The following is a 22,947-nucleotide window of genomic DNA, read 5'->3' on the forward strand; positions in this document are numbered from 1 at the left end:
ATAATAATGGTTTCTTCCTCATGGTTACTGCCGTTGAGATATGTGTTAGTCAGCCACCCACAGACTGGGTGGCTTAAACCAGAGGCCCCCAACCCTTCTGGCACCGGGGACAGGCTTCACGGAAGACAGTATTTCCACAGGGGCTGCGCGGCCCGGTTCCAGTGCAGGCTTGGGGACCCCTGGCTGAAACAACAGAAACGTACTGTGTCACAGTTCTGGAGAACAGAAGTTCAAGGTCAAGGTTTCAGCAGGGTGGATGGCCTCTGAGGCCTCTCTTCTTAGCTTGGAGGCGGCCACCTTCTCTCTGTGTGTCCTCACATGGTCTTCGCTCTATCTGTGTCCATGTCCTAATCACCCCTTCGTATAAAGACTCCGGTCATACTGGCTTGGGGTCTACTCAAATGCCCTCATTTTAACTTAGTTACCTCCTCAAACGCAGCCACACTCTATGATCCATATCACCCATAGAGCAAAGTATAATTACTCAAGTACTTGGTACTGTTTTTAACCTAGCTTTTCTCCTCAGAAGGGGGTGATAATTTATTATATTTCTATTATATGAAGGGTTTGAAGCCTATATGCTAATTACTGCTGAATATTTTTAAATCTTCAAAACTTAATAACTGTCACACTAAAGGAGAATTTAAAATGCGAGTCTGAGTGTGTCACCACCCTGCTGGACATCCATCCAAGGCCCTCCACACAGCGTGTCACATCTAGAAAGGGGTGAGTCCTAGATGTCCTCTTCTGCACAGCTTCATTCCCCAGTGGTACGCTGGAAATGTTCGGGAAACTTCTGCCACTTGTATTAGCAGATGTGTAAAGACGTTGTTAGCAAACAGGTATAAAAACATACTCACTGATCAATGTTTTGAGAAAGAAATGAATCAACTTCCTTTTTCTGTCAGACTTTTCTCATGGGGAGGTCTGTTAAAGAACCATGCCGGTGAAAAGAGAATTGAACTAATATGTCTGGTCCAGGCCACTCTTACTTTTAGGATAATACATACAAGAAGAACTACTCTCAGGAAAACGTTTTGTTCAGCAAGTACCCTCTCCTCTTATCCAAACTGCTGGAGGTATAAAAATCATCACGTGGGTTTTAACATGTGATCCATCTCTACTAGTTCTTTAAAAAAATGTCAGGGTAAGCAATGAATCACTGTAGCACTTGATATCTAGGATTTCTGAAACAAACCCTAACTTGAATGGCACATCCCAGCCCTGTGGAGTGGGAACGTCTGTAAGACTTGGGGTTATTTGGTAAAAGAAAAGTCAGGACATATCCTTGTTCATGCATTACTTTCAGTGTCTGGGTGATGAGAGCATTACCTAGGGTAACATTCCCTAATCCTCATCGAAGCAGAATTCACTGAACCCTCATTTGTTTACACTGTGTCATTATTTTCTCTCTTAAGCTGCAGAGTAATCAATTCAAATCCTTGCCATGCCACTGACCGTCGTGCAACCATGGGAAAGTTACTTAGCGTGTCTGTGCCTCCATTTTTCCCATCTGTACAATGGGAATCATAACATACTTCTCTCATAGGGTTGTTAGGAGAATTTAAGCATTCAATAAAAATTAACTGCTGATTATGTTTGCATCTCTCTTTCCCACCATATTACTTAGGGGAAAAAAAGGAATTTGGAAGAATCAAGTAACACTCACCAAGCATTTACCTTAGATACCTACAACACAATCATTTCTTATACAAAGGTAGGTCCAAAAATTCCAGTTCTGGTGACATTTTAACTGGGCCCTAACGATGCATGCTTAGAAATGCATAAAGGACAACATCAGCACAATCAAAGGTTTTGTTCTTAAACCCCCCCTTCAACCTGTCTATGTTGATTTCCTTTGGACCCTAACCATTATGTTTCATTCTCTTGCCTCTCCTACTGGGCTTTTCATCTTGATTCACCTTTTGAACTACCTCTTGATTCATGAATGTTGCATTTCTTTCCCAAAACTTTCACTAGCTTGTGGCTTCCTGGAATAGTGTCTCATTATTTACTGTCCTTTGGTACTGACCCGGGACGCTTTCCCTTCAGGGCTTCCAACCAACGGCCGTGCCTCACCTCCTGCTGCGTAGGGCCCTGACTGGCGTGACCGTCTTCTCTCCCTGCCAAAACCGGGAGGGGACAGCCACGGCTGCCAATATGTAACTAATGTCAACCAGCGTGGGAAAGTAAAATGCAAACTTAATAAGAATAATCTTAGCAGATTCTGCTTCAGAGATAATTCCCCAAAATATTCCTTTGAATTTTTGAAAAGGGGCAAGAGGGACATAAGCTTGGATAGACCTCACAGTATCCAAATACTGAACACAAGACTAGGAGTGTTGAGAATTCCAGACTCTTGTGAATCCGCTATTCTTGTGCAGTGTGAAGTGCAGAGACAGTAGCACCTGGCAGACACACATTAAATTCAGATCCTGTCGCTAAAGAGCAGAAGACTGAGACTTTGACCTATTAACTCTCATCTGCATAATACGTTGAATGATATCCACCTTACAGGAATGCTGTAAAGATTAAAGACAATATAGATCAATTGGCCAATAAAGATTTCTTGAGAGATGAGTGCTGAGAGTGCCCTTGAATTAACAAGGAAGTCTCGGCACTTCCCTGGTGGCCCAGTGGCTAAGACTCCGCGCTCCCAATGACGGGGGCCCGGGTTCGGTCCCTGGTCCGGGAACTAGAGCCCACGCGCCAAAACTAAAGATCCTGCATGCGGTAACGAAGATCCCACGTGCCATAGCTAAGACCCGATGCAGCCAAAGAAATAAATATCTTGAAAAAGAAAAGAAAAGGAAGTCTCTAAAGGAGTGGAATTGAAGGAGGAGCTGTCAGGAGAGACTGGGGACGGGGAGGTATGGTGACTCAGGTGTTACTTTGGTTTATTGATGGTGGGTAAAAGTTATGCAATGGATAACCTTTTGTTTGAAAAAATTCCCGAGACCTGTGTGTTAGCAGCTGACAAGGTATCTCCTTTTCTCTCTGAGTTATATAGAAGTTTTACAACTTCTTTATATAACAGAAGTGAATAAATTCAAGAGAAAATATATGACCTGGAAGAAGGAAAAACCAAGCATCTCGGCCAACTGTGTCCCATCCAGTGGTCCCCAGGGAACTTTGGGACAAGGAGAATAAATGATGTTTGTCCCTCATATGTACAAAAACTGATGGAGTCCTGCCATGGAGACTATTTGTAGCGGATGAGAAACTATACCGTTGAAACTTTCACCTGAGCTAGGAAAAATGAAGTCTGAATGTAGATATCATTTTGCTTCAAACAAACAGAGAGGTTTTTAATGGAGAACAAAGTTGCCCTGCTTTAGAAAAGGAACTGAAACTTGGGGTTTGGAAACTGCCAATGGAACAGAAAAGAAAGGACCTGGGAAATAGTATGGACTTAATTGTGTCCCCCTCCCTCCAAACTTATACGTTGAAGCCTTAACCCCTCGGAATGTGACTGCATGTGAAGATAGATCTTTAAAGAGATAACTAAGTTAAAATGAAGCTGTTAGGGTTGACATTAATCTGTTCTGACTGGTGCCCGTATGAGAAGAGGAGATTAAGACACAGAAGAGACACCAGGGATGCGTGTACAGAGGAAAGGCCATGCTAGGACACAGGGAGAAGATGGCCATTTGCAAGCCAAGGAGAGAGGCCTCAGGAGAAATCAAACCTGCCAGCACCTGGATCTTGGACTTCCAGACTCCAGAACTGAGAGATAATAAATTCCTGTTGGTTAAGCTCCCTAGTCTGTGGTACTTTGTTATGGCAGCCTGAGCAAACTAATATGAGACAATATAGGGAAAGGACAGGAGAGGGAGGGTGTGGCTATGACCAGAAGTGAAGGCAGCAAGCCGAAGGAGAGACAGCCAGTAAGGAATGGTGGATGGATGAACAACGGAGGCCATGGTAGAAAAATGATGACTCGTTAAATTTTAAGTTTTGGCTTGAAGTCAGTAATAATGTAATTCCACTGTACAACTTCAAAGCTGCGGTGTGCTCTGCTAAATACAAATATGCCTTGTGTTGATGATATTTTGGTCAACGAAGGAATGGGGGCAGAGTTCCGAATGGAGAAAAGTGATTTAGAAAAAGGATTGCAGTTTTAAGAATCAAGAGAGAGGTAAAAACTAAAAACTGAGCAGATCCAGATATCAGAGCAAGAGGAGACAATGGAGATCTGATGACATCCAAACAGCGGCCCCTGGAGTTGCCGGCATAACCAGAGAGTACTGCATGAATGCCCTGTGAGAAGGTGGGTTTCCACCCTTAAGGGTCCGGAGGCATTGTGGAGTGCCTAGAAGGTGAATCTGAAGTAGATATGAAAAAAGGAAAGTGTCTAATAGGTAGTTACCATTTGGCGTATTACTTTACACAGAATCTCATATCAACCCAAGACAGTTACACAGACCCACTTCGACTGAGTTCAGATTCCTTCTGAAAGGTTCCAATGAAGTAAACAGTCAACACTGCGCCACTACAATATTGGTGGAAAACAGGCACTTAGGTGACGTGTGTTGCACCTCTGCTCCTAAATTTAATAGCAAGTAGCCCTGATAAGACTAGCGTCTCGGGCTTCCCTGGTGGCGCAGTGGTTGAGAGTCCGCCTGCCGATGCAGGGGACACGGGTTCGTGCCCCGGTCCGGGAGGATCCCACGTGCCGCGGAGCGGCTGGGCCCGTGAGCCGTGGCCGCTAGGCCTGTGCGTCCGGAGCCTGTGCTCCGCAACGGGAGAGGCCACAACAGTGAGAGGCCCGCATACCGGAAAAAAAAAAAAAAAAAGACTAGCGTCTCAACACTCATCTTTGTCTTGATAGACTGCCACATAATCGAGAATAAATATCCTGGTACATAACCGAGAACAAAGATCCTAGTACGCTGATGTGAAAGATAGTGAAAAGAATGAAAATGGACTGAGAAGATTCTTGCACGTTCTAAATGTTTCAGTACCTCTAAAGCACACACAGTTAGATAAGTGTCTTGTCTAACACGCAAAACAGTCCTGCGGAACAGACTACTTATTTTTACACTTTCTCTCTCCAGCCAGCTAAAGAAGGATTTCTACGTAACAGGAATAGAACTTTCCACCTAATGACCAGTGGTTTTGGGGTTTTGTTTTTTTTTTTTTTGGCCGCGCCAGGCTGCATGTGGGATATCAGTTCCCCGACCAGGGATTGAACCCGTGCCCCCTGCAAGGAGACATGCCGTTCCTTGCACACGGCGGGCGGGACGGCATCCCTTCCTGTCCAGGTGTCTCATGCAACCAGCGTGAACACCCAGGACAGAGGGAAAAGCTGTCCCACTTGAGCCCAGCCTCCTCTCCTCTATTGTGATATTGCTGCCTATTTGTCCAACCTCGCCGCCTTCACTACGTTCGTTTTTCTTTCCTCTGTTCACAAACTGGTGATTGAAAAGACGTCGTGACTAATCACACTTACCTTATAGCTGCTCGGAGGCTTCCTCCTTCTGCCTGTTTGCAAAATGGCACAGAGTCTCATCGTAGGAGGGGGTCCAGGAGCAGTGGTGTGGTCGCAATTCCACAGGCTATGCCAATAAAACCAGGAGAAAGACAGTGAGCTGGCCTCTGGAGCCCCCCGAACCCATCTCCCGTCTAGCCCAGGCACCTAATGACTGTTCACCCCCACTGCTCTTACTTACAAACATGTGCTCTCATTTCTAGACTATAAATGTTGTTCTGCCGTCATCTTTAATAAATCTTCTGTGCTACCACTGCACACTTGAGAAGGTGAGAGCATTAACCTAGCCCAAAGCCACAGGTGTTTCCAAATTCCAAGGAGGAGGGATTGGGGTCAAAATAGGTGCATCCACATGGATGGACTTCAAGGGTATGATGCTGAGTGAAGTAAGTCAGGCAGAGAAAGACAAACACTGTATGATAGCACTTATATGTGGAATCTAAACAATACACCCAACTAGTGAGTAAAACAAAAAAGCAGCAGACTCACAGGGAACAAACTAGTGGTTACCAGTGGGGAGAGGGAAGGGGAGAGGAACAATAAATGGCTAAGGGGTTCAAAAAAAGGGGGTTATTATGGGATTATAGGAAATCGTGTGCGTGAAACTTTAAAAATTGTAAAGCACTATAGAGTTTTTAAATAAATAGATTAAAAAATGTTTAAGAAACATTGATGGTTGAGGTAAGTGAGGCTGTAGTTGGTAAAATAAAACGGAAAGTGGGAAAAAAATGGCCTGCCTGCTACCTCGAGTGCCGCAGGCGGGTAGATCAATGAGCCCACTGTGAAGAAGTGCTGCTCAACGCTCGTGAGCTCAAAATCACAGGTTCCTCGGGTGGGCCAAAAGGTGCCGCTGGTTTTTAAGTAAAAATAAAAGACACATTTGTCATTTTCACCAAGAGCTTTACTGAACGACGTGTTCACCCTCTTGTCCCACTACCTTCTGCCATCTTTCAGGCAACTTCATAATTCCATCTTCCCAAAACTTTTTATCTGTTTGAGCAGAGAACTGTTCCAGGGGCCTTTTACAGTCTTCCAGGGAATTGCAATTTATTCCATTAAGAGAATTTTGTACAGACCAAAATCAATGGAAATCCGAAGGTGCAATGTCTGGGGATCATGGCGGATGAATCAGAACTTCCCAGCCAAGCTGTAACAGTTTTTGCCTGGTCGTCAAAGAAACATGTGGTCTTGCAGTATCCTGATGGAAGATTATGCGTTTTCAATTGACTAATTCCGGACGCTTTTTGTCAAGTGGTGCTTTCAGTTGGTCTAATTGGGAGCAGTACTTGTTGGAATTAATTGTTTGGTTTTCCGGAAGGAGCTCATAATAGGAGACTCCCCTTTCCAATCCCACCGTATACGCAACATCCCCTTCTTTGGATGAAGACCGGCCTTTGGTGTGGTTGGTGTGTCATTTCGCTTGCCCCACGAGCTCTTCCGTTCCCCATTATTGTACAGTATCCACTTTTTATCGCCTGTCACAATTTGTTTTAAAAATGGAATTTTTCTTTACGTTTCAGTAGAGAATCGCATGCAGAAATATGGTCGAGAAGGTTTCTTTCGCTTAACTTATGTGGAACCCAAACACCAAAGCAAGTAACATAACCAAGCTGGTGCAAATGATTTTCAACACTTGATTTGGATATTTTGAGTATGTTGGCTATCTGCCACGTGGTATAATGTTGATTGTCCTCAAGTAATGTCTCGATTTGATTGCTATCAACTTCAACTGCTCTACCTGAACGTGGAGCATTGTCCAGCGAGAAATCTCCAGCACGAAGCTTCACAAAGCACTTTTGACACGTTCGATCAGTCAGAACACCTTCCCCATACACTGCACAAATCTTTTTTTGCATTTCAGTTGTGTTTTTACCTTCTTGAAATAATAAAGCATAACATGCCGAAAATGTTGCTTTTTTCTTCCATCTTCAATATTAAAATAGCTACACCAAAATTCACCAATTTTGATGTCCTTTTTTAAAATGCACGCTGATACGACAGCTGTCACATACAATCTAACAAAATTGTTTTGAATGAAGTTAAAGACAACTAAGTGCTACTAGGGCCATCTTATGGAAAAAAATGAAAGTTTTGGCTAACCCAACACTTCCTATCTTCTCCTAGAAGATTCATAGGGCCATCCTACACTGGCTTGTAAACTTGTTTCAGTCAGATGAGTTGGGAACACCCACTTATTTGAGCCAACAAGTATTAACTTTGTTCTAGAGGGGAAATGTATGATCGTAAATTTCCTGAAAGCATGTGCGTGGTTATTTACACTTTCCTAAACTTGAATGCGTTTACAAACAGTGACATTTAGCTATTTTCAATTAAGTCTTTCATTTCCAGAGTTCTCATATGGGAAATCCTACATGGACCCGATCCACCAGTAAAGTCACTCTAGCAGGACTTGGTCAGAACCTGCTATAAAATCGATGTTTCAACAACGCCAGTGACGGAACGCGTGTCCACTCAAAATACAGCTGGCAGCCCTTATTGCTGGGTTGATATTTGTTAATATGAAGATTGGGACCTCCACCCACCTCAAGGAAGGAAGAGAGAGGGAGAAAGGGAAGAAGAGAAGGAGGGAAAGAGAGAGAAAGTTTCCATCAATTGTTTTCTATCTAAACACTTCTTGAAAGTTTCATTTACATTTCTCACAGAAAAGGTGATGTCGCCCGGTTAAGACATGTGCTATTTCCCTAAATAGTTCATAATCTTCTATCTGTAAAAAAATATCATTTGACTTAAGGAAGCTAAAATTCTCAAGAAACAGAAGGAACCTCAGCTGAATGTTAATCATCGTTTCAGACCTACTATTTCCCAATATACTGTCCAGCTAAATGTGGTGACTTTATTTTGCTGCAAATTCCCCACTCCCAGTTATTCTGCTTTCTCTGCTACTATAACATACAGTCACTTTTCTCCTCAATATGTATGTGCAGAACACTCCTGAAGAAAGAAATTTCATCTCTCCATGTTTTAAATGTTCTTTTGTTGCTGCCTATTTGTCAAATCTCCCAACTGTCAATATAGTATTTTTTTCCGTCTCCTTTGGCTTGTAAGATAGAAATTATAAACCAGCATGATTTCCTACATTTAATATGGTATATAACTTCATGCATTTATCTAAAGAGTAGTTTGCATACTTGGAATTTAACAGAGCTCTAAAATCACAGGTAGCCTTTCTGAGCGATAATAGTATTTAACATTTATTGAGTGTTTACTGAATTCCAGGTGCTGGTCTAAGTTGTATACGTATGTGCATGTTCAATCCTGACTAGAGTGTTCTGAAGGAGGTGCTGTTTCTGTCCCTATTTTACAAAGGAAGCCCAGAGACGTTAACTTACTTGCTCAAGATGCCTCAGTGAGGAAGTGACCAAAGCAGCCTAGCAGCAAAACCCTTGCTCTTAAGGATAACGGTACACTGGATAGCAATCACGCCTTGGGACATTTAAGAAAGGTGTTTATATTTGATTCCAGAAAGCAGTGAGCCCATCTGTGACTTACATAAATTCTAGTTCTAGGTTTGGCTTGCCTCACAGGTCAGCCAATAAGGCCCTTAGCTCACAAGATAGAAGGTAAATTTTCTGGAGTCAGGAGTTTTACACTGATGCAAACCAAGGCAATATGCTGGCCCCTCACCTCCATCAGCTTTGTACCACTTCTGCCTGTCTGTCAAGCTTACCGCTTTCACTATGACAGGTTTTTCCTTTCCTTTGCTGGCAAACAAAGAGTTCACTGAGAGGTGGCGATTATTAGTATTTACAATGTCTGTAGCAAACATCACTTCCTGTATGCCTATGGCTTATGATTTCATGCAAGTATCCGAAATGTGTTAACAAACGACAGTGTTATGAGTAACATTTCTGAGAAAATAGAAAGGCTATTGCCTTTCTCTCCGAGAGGATAGTTAAGTTATCCGATTGCAAGCCATCTTCCTGTTTTCTTCCCTCGTCTCTGAACTCCTTTCTTTCCGCATTTCACTCTGCCTTGCTGTATTCTCTTCTCCTGTACAGATTCATTTTAAGAATTATTGGCCTAGAAATGATGGCCTCTCCCCTCCACTAAAAAAAAAAAAAAAAAAAAAAAAAGAAAGAAAAAAAAAGAGGAAATTTTCTGTGTTCCTGGAGAAAATAACAGAAAACTCGGTTTGAGGCAAAGGGCAGGTTCATGCTCTTCTAGCCAAACATTCTTAGGAATCGTCTGCTCTGCAAGACCCTGAGCAGCCTCTGATCTTTGAAACAGAGAAAGCGTTAGCGCTAAACGAACAGTTGCTCGTTTGTTTATCTGAAACACCCTGAAGACGAGGTCAAGGGGAAAGCAACATGGATCTTTGATTTTCTGATATTCTCCTAAAACTTTCCATGTTCCCTGTATCGAGCAAGGTCTATCCGGAAGGCCAGAAACCAGTACGTATAACAGGAAGATTCTAACACAGGGAATTGATACCATGGAAGGCGGAAGATCTGAGACGCCATATAGGCTCCATGAGGCAACACCATCAGGGGCCACTGCCCCCCCAAAACCAGAGGAGAGAGTGGGTGGTAAGAGAGCCCAGGGCCTGGGGCCACCAGGGGAAGGCTGAGGCCAGGAGGAAGGCACAGGCACTGTCAGAGATGCTGCCTGACGCAGGGAGAGAGAAGGAGAAATCCCAGGCTGCTCCCTTCTTCCTGCCTGCCTGTCTCCTGTCAGCACCATCTATTAAAGGCGGGAGGCGCAGAGGCTTGGGAACGCAGCCTACGGGGCCATTCCCTCTGGTCCAGAGCTGAGCCCAGCGGATGAAAGGACTGGAGCTGACAGCAATCAGGCCCTGGATGGCACACTCCCGTTCCCTCCTCCACTTTTCTGCAGCTACGCACAGTGATCTTTTCCCCACCAGAGAGCCGTCGTTCAATCTAAACGAGTGGAACTTTAGAACTCATGCAGTCATTGGTCGGTGATCCAATTATGTTACATCATCGAGACGAGCTGCAAGGGATAATGTGTTTAAAACAGCAAAAAAGAAACAAAAATCTACTAAATCAATGTACAAAGGATCCTGACACAAAGCTCCGTCTCTGGGACATTTATTGAAATTTAGTTGCAGTCTATTTCCTTATTGAGTTTTGCTTTTCTGTTTTCCTGGAATATAGTCATAAAGTCAAATTTGGCTAACTTATACCAGTAAATCACATTCTGCAAAATTACATTACTTCTTTATACTTCCACAGAGAGATGCCAGTGACTATTTCAGAAGAGTAGAAAAGAGGACGAAGACTCAAAGAAAATAATGCAATGTTTGAACTCTTTAAAACTTTTTTTTTCTTTCTTTTTTTTTTGGCGGTGCGCGGGCCTCTCGCTGTTGTGGCCTCTCCCGTTGCGGAGCACAGGCTCCGGACGCGCAGGCTCAGCGGCCATAGCTCACGGGCCCAGCCGCTCCGCGGCACGTGGGATCTTCCCAGACCGGGGCACGAACCCGTGTCCCCTGCATCGGCAGGCGGACTCTTTTTTTTTTTTTTTTTTTTTTTTCCGATACGCGGGCCTCTCGCCGCTGTGGCCCCTCCCGTTGCGGAGCACAGGCTCCGGACGCGCAGGCTCAGTGGCCACGGCTCACGGGCCCAGCCGCTCCGCGGCACGTGGGATCTTCCCAGACCGGGGCACGAACCCGTGTCCCCTGCATCGGCAGGCGGACTCTTTTTTTTTTTTTTTTTTTTTTTCCGGTACGCGGGCCTCTCGCCGCTGTGGCCCCTCCCGTTGCGGAGCACAGGCTCCGGACGCGCAGGCTCAGCGGCCACGGCTCACGGGCCCAGCCGCTCCGCGGCACATGGGATCTTCCCAGACCGGGGCGCAAACCCGCGTCCCCCGCAACTGCAGGCGGACTCCCAACCACTGCGCCACCACGGAAGCCCTGTCATTTTTTATTTAGAAAAATGAAATCGTATTTCACACATTATACTGAGACTTTCATTTTCATTTACGTCTTGAATGTCTAAAACTATTGATTTAATTTTACTAAATATAGATAATACACACAGCTGTGACAAGCGGACTCTAACAGCCTCTCTGTGATCCCCACCTCCTGGTACTCACACCCTAGAGTAATTCCCTACCCTCAAGTGGGGAATGGTCTAACGACTTGTAATAACAAACAGAAAAAGGCAAAGGTAATTGGATGTCCCACAGAAGTATAGGATATAAAATTTTGACTTGCGTTTTACTAGCAGACTCCTCCCATTGCCTTCTCCGTTTGCATGCTTTGATGAAGCAAGCTGTCATGTTGGAGAGGAACAAAGGCCTCCAGCCAATAAACAACTAGGAACTGAGGCTCTCTGTCCAACAGTCCTCAAGGAGCTGAATCCTACCAACAATCATGTAAGCCTGCAAGTCAGATCCTTCCACAATCCAGTCTTCAGATGAGACTCCAGCCTTGGCCAACACTTCAGTTACAGCTTTGTGAAGACTCCTGACACAAGGGACCCAGCAAAGCCACACCTGGTTACCTGACCTACAGAAACTCTGAGATAATAAATGTGTGTTATTTTACGTTTCCACATTTGTGGTAATAGTGCTACACAGTAATAGGTAACTAAGGCACACATGATACAAAATTTAAAAGCTATAAAAGTTATTTCTGTGAAAATTTAAGTCTCCTTCCCATCCTTGTCTCTAGCCAATCAGATCCCCTTCCCAGAGGCAAACACCGTTACAAGCATCAATTCATATCATCAGTCTGAAAGCACTTTAAATGTTTAAAAGACATTAATAAAGGTAGTACGATCGTTACTCATACTAAAATTCCAAGATTTGCAAAAGATACTAAGATTTTGAATTAGCAGAAGATGAGAACAACAGGTATCATCAGAAGGGACTATATGGAAGGGGCAGGAAAAGTGACAGGTATCAGACGAGCACATGCAGTAAGGGTTATTTTCACATGGCAGAAATTCCAAGTACTTTCTTAAGATTGTGTTTAATGAACTATTGCTCATAAGCAGAAAGAGTTCCAAAGATCAGTAAACACATCCTTAATACCACTGATGCAGTGTCCTATGCTGACTGTAAAGCAAGGCATTATCAGGATGAGTGAAAACAAACTAGAAAGCATTGTACTGCATGGCTCAAAGCCAGGTCCCTGGATCTGACACCGCGCACGGAATACCGTTCATCAGACCACAAAATGGCTTGATGCAGCTAGAAATGACAGTGATGGAACTAGGGTGAGAGACTGACTTACATGCTTGAGTTAAAGAATAGATTAAAAAAGGAAAGCGATTTCATCTGGAACAGGAGTGAGCCCTTTTCTGTAAAGGGCCAGATAGTAAATATTTTAAGCTTTGCAAACCAGGTGGTCTCTTTCCCAGATACTCAGCTCTACTGTTGTAGCACTAAAACAGCCATAGACACTACATAAATAAATGGGCGTGGCCATGTTCCAATAAGACTTTATTTACAATAGTAAGTAATGGATTTGACCCAAAAGCTTGTTGACCCCTGATCTAGAAGGGTAAAACAAAGGATGAGTACAGCTGAAGTCTTTCCATTTGGACCTGATTAAAAAACTTAGATACCAAGAAAAAAATCTCCTACCTCATGCCAATTCCTGGGCTGCTTTCTGAATACACTCATTTGACTATCATTGCAGATATCTTTATTTGTTTATTTTTATCTTTTTATCCAAGTATAGTTGATTTACAATGCTGTGTAGTTTCTGGTGTACAGCAAAGTGAGTCAGTTATGTTTATATTTATATATTCTTTTTCAGATTCTTTTCTTTTATAGGTTATTACAAGATATTAAATATAGTTCCCTGTGCTATACAGTAGGTCCTTGTTGTTTATCTATTTTTATATAGTCATGTGTATCTGTTCATCCCAAACTCCTAATTTATCCCTCCCCCCTCTTCCCCTTTGGTAACCATAAGTTTGTTTTCTATGTCTGTGAGTCTGTTTCTGTTTTGTAAATAAGTTCATTTGTATCATTTTTTAGATTCCACACATAAGTGACAGAACATGATATTTGTCTTTGACAAATACCTCACTTAGTATGATAATCCCTAGGTCCATCCATGTTGCTGCAAATGGCATTATTTCACTCTTTATGGCTGAGTAATATCGCATTATATATATATATATATATATACACACACACACAATGTATATATGTGGTATATATATATTTACCACAGAAGATATCTTTTTTTATTTGAACCAAAACTGCTGCCATTTTTACTGATTTTCTGCCCATCTAGAACCCGAGTTGTCTTAGAACTAAAAGAGAACCACAAGTTAAGAACTGCCCCTCTTTTTCTCAATGCCCTGTCTTCTTACCATTCCTCTTCCAGCTGTTTGGGAGATTCTAGGACTAGAACGATAGTACTAGATTGGGAAATGCTATCTTTTTTTTTTTTGCGGTACGCGGGCCTCTCACTGTTGTGGCCTCTCCCGCTGCGGAGCACAGGCTCCGGACGCGCAGGCCCAGCGGCCACAGCTCACGGGCCCAGCCGCTCGGCGGCACGTGGGATCCTCCCGGACCGGGGCACGAACCCGTGTCCCCTGCATCGGCAGGCAGACTCTCAACCACTGCGCCACCAGGGAAGCCCGAAATGCTATCTTTAATAGAGGTCTCCTCTTTATCTTTTGGGATTCCTACTACCTGTTTTTTTTTTCAAAGATACTTTTTAATTAGCCAAATAAGTACCTACAATCCATATTTTTAAACTCTATTGACTGAAATTAGTGTTTTTAAGCATTTGATATTAAAATTATGTTGCTTCAGGGCAACTAAATTTAATGTTTATAAGTCCATGTCTAGTCCATATAACTAGACGTTTTCTATTTTTGTGCTAAAGTTACTCAAACCTTATAAGTTTTATGAATTTCGTAGCATTCTTTTCCCAGATCATTCAAATACGTATTATGTATTTTTATGTTTCATGGATTTTTGTTAAAGAAAAAAAACTTGTCCTTCGTGTGAGCGAAAGAGCTACATACAGATAGCCATACGTTCACACATAGCTGGTACAGTAGAATAAAATTTAACTGATTTTATTTCCCGGTCCTAGTTCTCCTGTTCACAAGGCTAACACTCAGGATAGAAGACAGGACCACAAGAATTAAATGAGTTGCCCAATTTTATGAAACTACTAGGAAGGTAAAATATATTTTAGGAAAATAGACTTCCTGTGTGTATGATTCTTATCCTTCTTCTTAAAAAGAAATTAAATGTTTTCATTAATTTACATCCCCAAACTTTCAAAGATTATGAGATTTAAATGAAAGTGTGTCACTTTCATCTTTCTAAATTCAGAATGCCATCATCTCTAAAATATAAACTGGATTCTTAAGTGACCAAGCTTGATGAAGCAAGATGTATGTTTGAAATCTTTCTAGAGGTTAAGACACCACAATTTCACTTGTCTCTGAACCAACTCCACATAAACAAAGTAAAGTGAAACGCCAGCCTGAGACGCTCTGGCACTGTCTAGAAGCGGGAAAAGGCCACCTTCCTGATCCCAGTCTCCACTTCCTCCCAACCGAGACGAGTGGGCGTTCCAGCTCTGCTGAGATGCCACACACGACCTCTTTCACTGCCTCACTAAAAACTCTGGCTCACCCCTGGCCAAGCTATGATCCACAGACCAAAAGACCACTACAGTTTGGGGAATATCAGTGAACTGTACAAGGAAGTGTCAAAACTCCAGCTCCCAAACATACACAGTTTCTAACTTAACCTACCGTTTCCTCTAATTATGGTCATCTCCATAGCGGGAACCATGGTGAAATGTTTAAAAACTCCTCAAGTTTCCTAGAATTCACCACTTACACAATATTTGATCTGGTAAAAGGCAACTAAGACTAAAATTAATCTGTAAACACATTCCTAGCAGGGAACAGGAGTCATCCAAAACTTTCAGGGAACATGACTTCAAGTTCTCAAATATAACCAGGTAAATTGCTCTTAACTTCATCACTACTTGCCCGTCTGCCCCTTGGTGAACACAAGGCCAGAAAACAAAAGGTACCCAAAAGACAGGTGGTCTAATTAGGAAGTAAAAGCAAATGATGCCGTGTGAACAATCAGAAGTTGCAAGATCAATTTACTATTTATTGAGAGATAACTGTAGCCTCTCTCTTCTCACAGGCAAACTAACGTAACAACATTTAATGGAGCTTGCAGTATAATCAAGAAAGAACTCAGTTTCCCTGGTTTCCAACATTGGACTCTATCCACTAAAACCTGTATCAAGACTAACTCTTTTCCGGTAAAAGTGGAAAAAACAGAAACAGACGATCAAGAGAAACCTGGTATCCTAATCACTTAAGATATCTACTGGTACTACACACCGTCACCTTTTAGAATTGAGTGAGGTACTTATTGTATAAAATAATCAACTTTGATTTTAATATATGAGAATTTCACAAGGACTAATTCAGTGCTTTAGAAATGGGGAATCAGAAATGAATAGAAATTTATATAGATAGGAATTATAATATAGAAATCGTGTGTGTGTGTGTTTGTGTGTGTTATGGCGCCACAATTTAAATCCAGTCTCATGTGTCTAGTGATCTGGCACACAGACACTGACATTCAAAAACTATGGATTGAACATTATTATGTGTACAAGTTTACATTAATTAAGGTAACACCTGCTATTGTAACAGATAACAGTGATATAAGGCAATAGAAGAATGTTTCTGGTTCATACACCATCCAATACCAGGGTTCCCAGTCAACAGATAGTTCAAGCTATCTCCTCCTCGAATTTCTGCCCTCCAAAAATGCTTCAGAGTCCTCTCCGTTCAGCCAAATGGTGAAGAAGACGACTATGGAGGAGACACACTTAGTTTTTAGGCACTTCAGCCTAGATGTGAAACATATCACTTTATTTCACATTCCATTGGCAAGAACTAGTCACATGGCCACACCCAGTGCAAGAAAGCCTGGGAAATGTAGTTTCATCTGGGCAGCTGCTTCCCAGCAACTACTCTGCAGAATATGAATCTTCTGTGCACAGCCAGAAGTACCTACCACAATTATTATGGTAGATACTATAAGTACCAAATGTAGTAAGACATAAGGCTCACCATGAAATACGCCTTTGTCTAGATTTTTGGTACCTGTTAAAATACGATGAGCAAGTCACTCAAAATTTAGCTAATCAAGACATCTAATATTTAAGGTCATTATCTGTATTAAGTATGAAGCTAACGATATTAACCCACAATCAGCAATCATGTATTCTGAATCGGTGATTCAACACAGTGAGAGATTAGGAGAGATGTATTAACATTCTCTCACATTGTGTCATGACCATATCATGACACTAGCTGGGTAGCATATGTGGAAAAATAAAGCTTTACATCTTTATTAGATTTGAACCTACTAGAGACAAGATTATTCAGTCTCTTTTGTTTGTTTGTTTTGTTTTATTTTGTTTTTATTTTATATTGGAGTACGTTTAACAATGTTGTGTTACTTTCAGGTGTACAGCGAAGTGATTCAGTTACATGTATACATATACCTATTGTTCTTGAAATTCTTTTCCCCTTTAGATTGTTACATAATACTGAGCAGAGTTTCCTGTGCTTGCAAAGATTGAATACAATCATGTATATAGAAGTGACTGCAAGTAGATAGCTTCTATTATAATTAACTGAAAAATTAAGGTCATAATACTGAATTCATAGATTGTTAAGCATATTAGACATAATATATACTTTCAAATCTAGTACATTATAGGTGTTCCATGAAAACATATATAATTCCCATCCTTATTGTTATTATTTTGAATAGCTCTCCTTTTAATGAGCAAAGGCAGAAGTTCTGGGCTGTGCAACAGGAGAGGCCACAACAGCGAGAGGCCCGCGTACCGCGCACACACAAAAAGACCCAGGCGCTACTCGAGGGCGTTGACTTATTAGTGTCAGGAAACAAGCATGGTAGGGCAATGAAGTATCAGAGGGGCTGTGCTGGATCGTGCACAGGGTGCATTAGGTGTACAAAGGTGGGGGTGGTTATTTCTATTTAGGTCCAAAAAGGCTTGATAGGGGGATGCCTCTATGCTTGATGTGAACTAAGTCTGGAAAGATGTGAAAATATTTCACAGGCTGGTGTGAATGGGACTGGTGGGATATTCTAGACATGGGGGCCACGTGCTGTAACAGAAGGCACGGGGACTTGAGAGTGCGTGGCCCACCGGGGAGCGCCAGGTGGCTCTGTGTGCTTGTCCCATGGTGTACAAGGAGGGGAGCTGGTGGGAGAGAAGGCTGGAGAGACAGAGGATGCTGAATCTCAGAGGACCTCGTGTCCTATAAAAAGTAGCATTCACCTGGCCAGCCTTCTTTGGTTGCAGGAATCGTGTCTGAAGTTCTCAGGCCTAATCCATTCTGCCCTGATAGCAACTTCTTGTACGACCCAGAGGATAAGTGCAATTAGGGGTTTCATGAAAGCAAAAGAAAATAACCATCATACATTCATTATTCAACTTACATAAGAATTATATATATTTATTATAGATTTAAATGTTTTCATTAACTGCATAAATATTTGTTGGCACGTAAACCGATGAGGGATAAGAATGTCTTGCACCTGACATCTATTGAGGAATTCGAGCATTAAATAAGACGTCAAACTTTAGGCACTGATTATTTTAAATAATGTTTTTAAAAACGTAAATGTTATGCCATGGAATAGGGACGTTCACGTGAGGTATTCCTTAATTGGAATTGGCAAAACAAACAAAAACTCTTAGCCAAGTGTAGCTAGAAAAACACCTGATGTAGATGGTTCCTTTGTCATCCAGTTTTTGTCCCCTTTCTAACGATTTTCTTCTGTTTTGTACAGAAACGGTCACTTTTTCATATCAACCTCATAATGAATTCTCTACCAAAAATGACTCCAGCATCGGATTTTAAATAAGAATTCTCATAAACTGATTTCAAAGATTTTCTCCCCTCAAATACATTCTGCAAAATGCCTGGCGCTGGCTGCTTAGTGCGGCAACCGGGAACCACAACTTACAAGGGTCTGCAGCTGCTAGACTTCCTATTTCTACATCTCTTCAGCTTTCCACCTGCCCCTCTCCGGGTCCTCTCTGACTGCGGGCTCCCGGATCGCTGCCCGTGTTGCTGCAGGTGTCGAGCCCCATGCTGCTTTGATTGCTGTTGGATGCGAAGAAACTCTTCTTGTTTGATTCCAATCCCCAAACGCTAATCCCTTCAACACCAGCGTAGACGCGAGGTCTCCGCCCTATGCCTTCCCTGTCCACGCCCCACTGAATTTACTGTTCAGCCACGCCCCCTTCACTCCATTGGCTGCACAAGTTCAAATTTTCTTAGTTGATCTTCATGAGTAAATGGGTTCCAGGAGGTAAGAAGGGTGTCATTTTAAGAAAACAATTAATAATTTAAGTCCACTTTAAAGAATCTATCATATTTAAAGAATGTTAGAATGGCCTCACAGTTAGTGATGATAATTTAACAAAGAAATACTGCTAGATCTTTGAGTACTGACAAATAATAGCTATCAATATATGATATATGGGCTCAAGCACAGAGCCCACGCATTATACTGATAAGCAAGAACTCTATGCTCAGAATTAGTTGCTATGGATGGAGAGGTGAGTGGTTAATCATTAACAATTTACTGAAGATGTATTTACTCTATAACAATTCTATGGGCCTAAAATGAAACTTTTTTCTTTTGTTTTAAGTGTTTCTGATAGTAAGAAGGTTTTTTTTTTTTTGCGGTACGCGGGCCTCTCACGGTTGTGGCCTCTCCCGTTGCGGAGCACAGGCTCCGGACGCGCAGGCGCAGCGGCCACGGCTCACGGGCCCAGCCGCTCCGCGGCACCTGGGATCCTCCCGGACCGGGGCACGAACCCGCGTCCCCTGCATCGGCAGGCGGACTCCCAACCATTGCACCACCAGGGAAGCCCCGTAAGACCATTTTTAAGACCACTTTTTAAAATTTTGTTGACTAATTTATTGAGCAATGGGATAAAAAGTTTTATGGCGTGTCTATTTTGTACTGAAATGTTCTACTTTCATGTCTGAACTTCAAAAAAAAACAAAACACCTTCTTAACTTCAACCCTTGTTTCCCTCCCTCTAACAAATAATTCCCTGCTTCCCTAGTCTATATATGATGAAATGATGAGTGGTAGGGTTCTTGTTAGATATAATTCCCAACTTCACTACGACAGATTAGCAACGGTACCAAGATCAGCTTTTTATCTGAACCTTGACTCAAGGGAAAAAATAATTATTTATAGAGCTGCAAGAATCGAAATAGTTTATTAAACTTAGTAAAATAGAAATATTCAAATAAACTAGAAGTCGGTACAATAAAGTCCACCAAAACAGTTGGACACTTAAATTTTCCTATTATATGAGAATTTTCATGTAATTCGAGGAAAAAAAATATGTTCTTTGTGTTTCCACATATCCTCTTATAGTGTCTATATTTTATGATCACAACGCACTCTTCACTCCAGTTTAACAACTAAACTTTTTCCTTGCCACATACAAGATTTAGAAGGAATTTGATCATGCTGACCTTTTGATTTTAACCACCCAGGATTAACCTAATCGAGAATGGAAATAATGCGGAAATGCTACAGATCAAGCCTCTCGGATTCAAATCACTTAACACATTAATTCTGACAGCTGGAAAATCTTACTCAGAAAAAAAAGTCAGCAGCGTGTTTAATGACGAAAAGCAAGAAGCATGAACCTCTCCAAAAATCAGAATGACGCACTATCCATCTCATACTTTACAGAACTGCCTCTGTCACATATCATTTCATCCTCTCATCTCTGAAGCATCCCAGACACGTTCTTTAACCATGAATTCACAAGCCTTTACTCTGAGTGAGCCTCGGAATCAGCAGCCTCTTGAGCAAGCGTGGGAAACGGGGAAGGAGCCCATGGCGTTCACCTGGCTTTGCGAAAGGCAACAAAGCACAAAAGAATGCTTTGCTTCCCTTGGCCTCTGTGTTCCCTGTTAATGTGTAGCGGGTCATTGCTGGGAAATATTTCCTCACCTGACGTTCCAAGAAGCGGAGGACCTCACAGTTGTTTCACGGCTCAGTCATTAAACGCACGGACGCTCCATCCTGCCGGAATCACTGACGGAACCGGACTGTGGGCGGAAGTCCTTCTCAGGAACGCTGCCACCATGTGGCGCGTCGGCGCTATGACCGGAAGAGCCCTATAGGTCATGTGGTTCATCTCAAGATGGCTGGGCTCCGGCCGAATCTATTCCTATACCTTCCTAGGTTCCTATTAAATCACTTGCGCGGGCGCAGAGTAAACCATAGTGAATCCTGTGGAAATCTTGGGTTGTTTTTAGAATATGTGAACTTCCCTCAGCTACACTGACAATCTGACAACTTAAGTGGGTTATGCGTTTAAAGGGAAAAAAACAGTTTGTAAGAGCAGAAATAAGAAATCTGTTTTTGCAACGTTATAACCCGTGTGCTTTGTATTTTATAGAGATAGCTGCCATCTGAATTATTAAAATGTGTGCTTAGAACCCACAAATCAACAATATCGATTCATTTGAAACACATACAATTTAAAAGAGATACATTTCTTCCCACCAAGTGTCTACAAACCTATGGATTAGTTACGTTAATACTACAACAAATTACTCAACCGTATTTATATTAAAAATAATACTTGGGGGCTTCCCTGGTGGCACAGTGGTTAAGAATCCGCCTGCCAATGCAGGGGACACGGGTTCGAGCCCCGGTCCGGGAAGATCCCACATGCCACGAAGCAGCTAAGCCCGTGAGCCACAACTGCTGAGCCTGCATGTTGCAACTCCTGAATCCTGCGTGCCTAAAGCCCGTGCTCCACAGCAAGAGAAGCCACTGCAATGAGAAACCCACGCACCACAACGAAAAGTAGCCCCCATCGCCGCATCTAGAGAAAGCCCGCGCAGCAACAAAGACCCAACACAGCCAAAAATAAATAAATAAACTTATTTTTTTTAAAAAGCAGTACTTGGTAAATAGGAGTTGACACCTTAGATACAACCAGTAATAAATAGGAACATTTAACTTTAACCTCACTTTACACATGATTGTTAAAATGAAGGTGTGAGGTAAATTAATAGTGCAATCTCCATTTCACAACTGAGAAAGGTAGATGAAGAGGTTAAGTAATCTCAAAACAATATTAAATATTTAAAGTGGACTCAGAGCTCTGCAACCCCTAATTTCTATTCCAATATTCAACCTTCAACTGTAATTTTTTTTCATTCAAACATCTTTTGAATACCCTGTAAAGTTTTTTTTAATATAGAATTTTCTTTTTAATTTTCTTATTAAGTAACTGGGAGAAAAATTAGAAAAAGACAATTCAGAAATCTAATCCAGCCCTTCAGAGCTGTGCGAATTATCCTGTCGATGTACACAGTTTACAGATCTTACATCTGATCTCATTCCAATAACCTATTCCATTTAAAGGTATTACAAATCATGACTACCTGCTCCTCCTAAAAATCTTAATAATAGTTAACACACATACACTGGTTAAAATAGGCAGAGTATTTGCATATATGTGCCAAGTATTTTTAGTTTTACACATACTAATTCACTTAAACCTCTCAAAACGCCCACGAACTGTGCAGCTGACAGAAGAAAACAGGTGTAAATAGGCTAAGTGATTTGCCCAAGGTCTCACGGCTAATCAGTGGTAGCAAAGCCACACTCTGGCTCCTGAAGCAGCACTTCCCAGCAGTAACCCTGCTCTCGGTCAGAAACTGCGTTAGTTCTGCCGCATTGAGAATAAATTACCTTTCTTCTGTTTTATATAGCAATTACCAGATCCATCACCTCCAAACAATTCAAGCAGGGTGACAAAAATCCGCGTCCTTGAAAGGTCAATGTAACTCCAATTTAATGAGCATGAACGTGGATTTTAATGTTACTAATGCCATTTGTTTAAATGACAGGCTGCTATTGTCATGGAAATCACAAAACAGAGCTTAAGTAAAAATGGAGGAAGGGTTTCTGAATTCTTTGTATGTATCTGAACAATAGCCTGATAGCTCTTCAATAAGTATAATTGTGAGGCAAATTTGGTGCATATATTACCTTCATCTGTTATTTAAACCAAAAGAAACAAAAATCCATTCTATTTAATTTGATTTAAGACTGATTTAGATTATATCTTTATTCTAATTCAGAAATTATAGAGTCTTTGTAAGAACTAGTCATTTCCCTCCCTCCCTTTTTATAGGACCCCCTCGAGGCCCTTCCAGGCCGCTGAGAGCCAATCCTATAAACGAAAAAGCTAGTTAATGATATTGTGCATAAGTAATGTTTTAACTGCAGAGTAGTTTGTGTGTGTGTGTGTGTGTGTGCATGTGTTTGTTTTGTAACCACAAAACCAGAGGGGGAAGTGTAGGAGCAAGTGGGTTGGGCAGTGGCAAAAAACCTCATGACACATCTCTCCGCCCCCTGAGTTG

The 22,947-nt window shown here is 42.0% G+C and overlaps 1 long non-coding RNA gene across 2 annotated transcripts in view; it reads right to left on the minus strand.

The window, feature by feature from the left end:
* The window catches only part of LOC136794341 (uncharacterized), a 251,596-nt gene extending 230,955 nt beyond the window's left edge, over positions 1-20,641 (minus strand). Inside the window, exons 1-2 of one of the 2 annotated variants that reach the window (XR_010840955.1) lie at positions 20,516-20,641; positions 5,453-5,558 (exon numbers count right to left, since the gene is read on the minus strand). This is a non-coding gene — a long non-coding RNA (uncharacterized lncRNA). The remainder of the gene's footprint in view (positions 1-5,452; positions 5,559-20,515) is intronic. The other variant, XR_010840956.1, reaches the window with a different exon arrangement.
* Positions 20,642-22,947: the final 2,306 nt, after the last annotated feature.

Source organism: Kogia breviceps, chromosome 6 (genome assembly GCF_026419965.1).
Source record: "Kogia breviceps isolate mKogBre1 chromosome 6, mKogBre1 haplotype 1, whole genome shotgun sequence".
NCBI lineage: Eukaryota > Metazoa > Chordata > Mammalia > Artiodactyla > Physeteridae > Kogia > Kogia breviceps.